The sequence below is a fragment of the Tamandua tetradactyla genome, chromosome X, assembly GCF_023851605.1.
Source record: "Tamandua tetradactyla isolate mTamTet1 chromosome X, mTamTet1.pri, whole genome shotgun sequence".
NCBI lineage: Eukaryota > Metazoa > Chordata > Mammalia > Pilosa > Myrmecophagidae > Tamandua > Tamandua tetradactyla.
Genome location: NC_135353.1, coordinates 117,511,029 through 117,517,028, shown reverse-complemented (window position 1 = coordinate 117,517,028; position 6,000 = coordinate 117,511,029).

Here is a 6,000-nt window from a genome sequence, read left to right as displayed (position 1 = left end):
ACTGCAAAACCGCAACATGATTTTAGTCTTTATAAACACACCTTGAAAACCTCTCGGGGCTGCTCTCTGAATCTTCCCTCTTGGAAGTTTCTGAGACAGTCCTGGCCGGCTAATAAAGACTCCAACTTGGCGCCCCACAGCATCTGGAGACCCAAGCGAGATCATCTGTAATGGGACATCTGGTGACCACAGGTCCTGGGGATCAGTCCCAGAACTGAGGTCCGGCCTAGGGGAAGGCCTCGGAGAGACGTTCCTCCACCCCAGGCAAGGACCAGGAACCGGGCCGGTTCTACAGGACCCTCTGAAATTATACAAAATCTGATGGAGTCACCTGTTTCTGGAAACCTCACCGGTGAGTACAGGTCTGTTACCGGATCCAGTGGGGACTTCGGGAAGGCTGGACGCAGCATTACTTCCAAGGTCAGGTCCCGGAGCAAGACGTTGCCCAGGATTCTGGTTAGGAATCAATGAGGGATAAGGCTTTGTTTGTCTTGGTTCATTTTGTCCCTCCTTTCAATCGTTGGTCTCGTTACACTGTTTCGTTCTTGACATAATTGCCATGGGTCAGTCAAGTTCAACTGTCTGCACTCCCATTCAGTGTTTTTTTTATAATATTTCCAGGAATTTCAGCCGAAGGCCAGAGACTACAGAGCCCCTGTCAATGCCTTAAACTTGGGAGAATTCTGCTCACGGGAGTGGCCAATTTTGGTGCTGGGTGGGCTCCTGAGGGAAGCACAGACCTATCTGTGGCTTATGAAGTCCAAAGGAGATTTTTGGTGATCCAGGCCACCCTGACCAAATCCCCTATATATTCATTTGGATTGAAATTTTAACAGAAAAACCCAAGTGGTTACGGTCTTGCATTCAGGAACAATAAGAAATCGATGGTACATTAGAATGTCTTCAAGCTTACAAAGGAGAAGATTAGTGAAGATTCTAGTTTTGGCTTTACTGTCGACTGCCATAACTAGGCAAGCCTGAGTGGAGATAGGCCCAGAGTGACAGTTTAAGACAGAGTAAATGGCTCTATTATTTAATTAAGAAATTAATAATTGTACCTGCCATGTCAAGGGTCACCCAAGGCTCCTCTAGGTTGATGGTTAGATGTGATGTCAGCAGGTTCATAAGCAGCCTCAGGCACTGTTGTAGTTTGCCAGCTGCTGAAATGCAATATAACAGAAACAGAATGGCTTTTAAAAAGGGGAATTTAATAAGTTGCTAGTTTACAGTTCTAAGGCTGAGAAAATGTCCCAATTAAAACAAGTCTATAGAAATGTCCAATCACAGGCATCCAGGGAAAGATTCCTTGGTTCATAAAGGCCGATGAAGTTCAGGGTTTCTCTCTCAAGTGAGAAGGCACATGGCAAATACAGTCAGGACTTCTCTCTCAGCTGGAAGGGCACATGGCAAACACGGCATCATCTGCTAGCTTTCCCTCCTGACTTCCTGCTTCATGAAGCTCCCTGGGAGGTGTTTTCCTTTTTCATCTCCAATGGTTGCTGGCTGGTGGACTCTCTGCTTTGTGGTGCTGCAGCTTTCTCTGCTCTCTCCAAATTGCCTTCGTTCTCCAAAATGTTTCCTCTTTTATAGGACTCCAGAAACTTATCAAGACCCACCCAAATGGGTGGAGACATATCGTCACCTAATCCAGTTTAACAATCACTCTTGGTGAAATCACATCTCCAGGGAGATGATCTGATTACAGTTTCAAACATACAGTTTTGAGCAGGGATTATTCTGCCTTTGTGAAATGGGATTTTGATTAAAACATGGCTTTTCTAGGGGACACACATCATTTCAAACCAGCACAGGCACCCTCAGCCTTCTTTACTTGCCATAAGCATGACTCTGGGGGCTGTCCTGTCCTCCTTCAGGAGATGGTGGAGTCCCTGGGCTCGATGCCTATTTTGTTGGCAGCTGAGGGAAGGCCCCAATAGGTCCTGAGGTTGAGGGTTGTCTCAAGGTTTCTGGCACTCCCTCTGTCAGTGGCCCTCTGACCCATAGTTTAAGCAAGGCCCTTGAGGCTTGGAAACATGATTTGGGTAACCTCAAGGGGGCAGGGTGTGTTTAATAGTGACTGCAATAAACTGAGACTGTTTTCTGGTATTTTGCTTACCTCTCTGCGTTTTCCTCCTCCTCAACCTTGTCTTGTTTGTTAAAGACATAAAAGGCAGTTTTACCTGGTTATTAGTGGGTGTTTGTGTGCCCATGGAAGGTTTTGCAACTTTCTCCAAATGTCAGGGGCAGACTAGCTGATAAAATGAGGGTGCAGCAAAATCTGACCTTTCTTGGAATCTAGGCTGACATTAGTATACCTTTTAGTGTTTCCACCAGCCTCGCCTGGAACAGGGCCTAGTTTTCCTCTTTCTCCTGAGTGATTTCCCTTAGTGTATTCCAATTAACTGGCTTGGTGGAACATTTTCTTATGCCTTTTAGCGAAAGTTTAAAAGAGAGTGTGTTAATTTGCAAGATGTCAGAATACCATATACAAGAACTGGAATGCCTTTTAAAAAGGGGAATTTTATAAATTGCAAGTTTACAGTTCTAAGCCTATAAAAATGTCCAAGGTGAGACATCCAGCGAAAAATACCTTGAATTAAGGTATTAAGGAAGTTCAATTGATCAGGAACACCTCTGTCAGCTGGGTAGCCACATGGCTGGCATCTGCTGGTCCCTTGCTCCTGGGCTCCATTGCTTCCAGCCTCTTCCCGTGGGGGTTCCTTACTTTGCTTCTTTGGGGCTGGCTTTCATCTCTTGGCTTCCCTTGGCTTTCTCCAGGTTCTGCCTTGCTTAACATGTCATGGCAATGTCTGCTGGGCTTCAAGCATTTTCAAACATCTGTGCCTCTTTTCTCTGAGTATTGGCGTCTGTGTCAGCTCTTCTCTGAAGTTTCTGTCGGCTCTGTTGTTTTCTGTCATTTCTGACTCTTTCCAAAATGTTTCCTCTTTTAAAGGAGTCCAGTAAACTAATAAAGACCCAGCTGGAAAGGTTATAGTCACATCTCCAACTAATCAAAAGGTAACACTCACAATTGGGCATGCCACTTCTCTGTGGAGATAATCTAATCAAAAGTTTCACACTGTAGTATTGAACCAGGATTAAAAGAAATGGCTGCACCCACAAGATTGGATCAGGATTAAAACATGACTTTTCTGGGGTACATAATACATTAAAACCAGCACAGGGGGATTATCAAGAAGATTTTTTTTTCCCCTAATGGAATTTGAGACCTGGGCATAACACAAGCAACAAGTTGTTCTCAGGTCCTTGTCTTGATAGAGATCCATAAACATTTGGGCATAGGGAATTTCTTACTACTTTCCCTGTCTTTTACAGACTGGAGGATGGTATTGCAAGTTCTATTGGAGGGCTATGTCTCCCCATCTTTTAGCTTATATTGACTGTTTGTATGTCCAATTTTCTCTGGAAAAAAGAGAAAGAGGATCCTTTCTAGCATCAGTGTGATCATGTGGCATCCCAACATGCATCAGATCTGGGTATGGCTCTCTCTGTCAGCCCAATCACTTGGGAACACGGTGAGTACTGTCACCAGGTGTCCCTTAAACACATTTCCTTAGAGATGTCTAGACCTACACTTCTTGGAGAGTTTCAAACACAGATCAGGGACTCTAGCCCCACCCTGGGCCAGAAGAATTCCAGGACAATGCTCCTGAGGAGTTGGGGACTCAAACACCTGAGAGATGTCTTGATTTATGCTCCTGGGGGTTTCCCTGGCCTTACACTGGAAGAATCCCAGGATAGTCCTCTCCAGGAGCTCTTCCTCTCCACTGACACAATCACTTGGGAATATAGGGAGAAATATTGTGGGCATATATTACCATGGGAACTGCTGTCACTAAGCTAGAATCCTTAAACACAATAGGGATGACTGGATCCTGAGTTGGCCGAAGCCAAGTGGCAGCACTTAAGCCTCAAAGAAAAGGTAGGCATGGCTATCATAATGAACAGCAGACTCAAAGCAGGAATCAAATAATCTGACTCTCAGAGACTTGTGGCATTGGCCAATAGATCATGCGATACCTAGAAGTACAATAGCTGGGCAGCCTACTAAATTCTTGTTTTATCTGTATAAGCAGAAAAGGTCTAGGTCGAGTGAACAGAAGTCTAACCTGAATTACAAAAACACAGAGTCACGGCCCCTTAATCAATTTCCAGACTTGAAACAGTTTACAGACCCAGAGCCCCTTGAAGGAAGGGGAGGCCAGGTCCCTTGGGGGGAGAACCTTGTTACACTGCCACAAATTTATACTGTGAATCTTCCTCCAAGCCTTCCCCAAGACCAACGGCCTTTTACCAGGGTAACTGTGCATTGGGGAAAAGGAAATGATCAGTGATTTCAGGGATTATTAGACACTGGTTCAGAAGTGACATTAATTCCAGTGACCCACAACGTCACTCTGGTCCACCAGTAAGAGTGGGGGCTTATGGAGGTCAGGTGATCAATAGAGTTTTAGCTCAGATCCATATCACAGTGGGTCCCTGAGCCCATTCTGTAGTTATTTCCCCAGTTCCAGAATGCATAATTGGGATAGACATACTAAGCAACTTGCAGAATCCCCACATTGGCTTTCTGATTCATGGAGTGAGGGCTATTATGGTGGGAAAGGCCAAGTGGAAGCCACTAGAACTGCCCCTACCTAGCAAAATAGTAAATCAGAAACAACACTCGATTCCTGGAGGGACTGCAGAGATTACTGCCACTCTTAAGGACTTGAAGGTTGCAGGGGTGGTGATTCCCACCACATTTGCAGTCAACTCTCCTATTTGGCCTGTGCAGAAAACAGATGGGTTTTGGAGGATATAAGTGGATTATCATAAACTCAACCAGATGGTAACTCCAATTGCCACTGCTGTTCTAGATGTCATTATTATTGCTTGAGGAAATCAATTACATCCCCTGGTACCTGGTATGCAGCTATTGATCTGGCACATGCTTTTTTCTCAATAGCTTTTAGTAAGGACCACCAGAAACAGTTTTCTTTCAGCTGGCAAGGCCAGCAATATACTTTCACTGCCCTACCTCTGGGGTATATCAACTCTCCAGCCCTGTGTCATAATCTTGTCCGCAGGGACCTTGATTGTTTTTTCCTCCCACAAGACTCACAGTCATCCATTATATTGATGATATTATGTTGATTGGACCTAGTGAGCAAGAAGTAGCAACTGTTCTAGGCTTATTGGTAAGGCATTTGCATGTCAGAGGATGGGAGATAAGTCCAACAAAAATACAGGGGCCTTCCACGTCAGTGAAATTTCTAGGTATCCAGTGGTGTGGGGCATGTCGAGATATCCCTTCTAAGGTGAAGGAGAAGTTGCTGCATCTGGCCCCTCCTAGGACCAAAAAAGAGGCACAACGCCTAGTTGGTCTCTTTGGATTTTGGTGACAACATATTCCTCATTTGGGTGTGCTACTCTGACCTATTTTTCGAGTGACCAGAAAAGCAGCTTGTTGAGTGGGGACCCAAACAAGAGGAGGCTCTGCGACAGGTCCAGGCTGCTGTACAAGCTGCTCTGTCACTTGGACCATATGATCCAGCAGATCCAATGGTGCTGGAAGTGTCAGTGGCAAATAGAGATGCTGTCTGGACCCTTTCGAAGGCTCCTATAGGAGAATCACAATGTAGACCCTTAAGATTTTGGAGCAAAACCTTACCATTTCTTACAGATAACTACACTCCTTTTGAGAAACAGATTTTGGCCTGCTACTGGGCCTTAGTAGAGACTGAACACTTAACCATGGGCCACCAAGTTACCATGAGACCTGAGTTGCCTTTCATGAGCTGGGTGTTATCTGACTCCCCAAGCCATAAAGTTGGGTGCATGCAGCAGCACTCCATCATAAAATGGAAATGGTATATACGAGATAGGGCCAGAGCAGGTCCTGAAGGCACAAGTAAGTTACATGAGGAAGTGGCCCAAATGCCCATGGTCTCCACTCCTGCCATGTTACCTTCTCTTTCCCAGACCAGAGCTATGGCC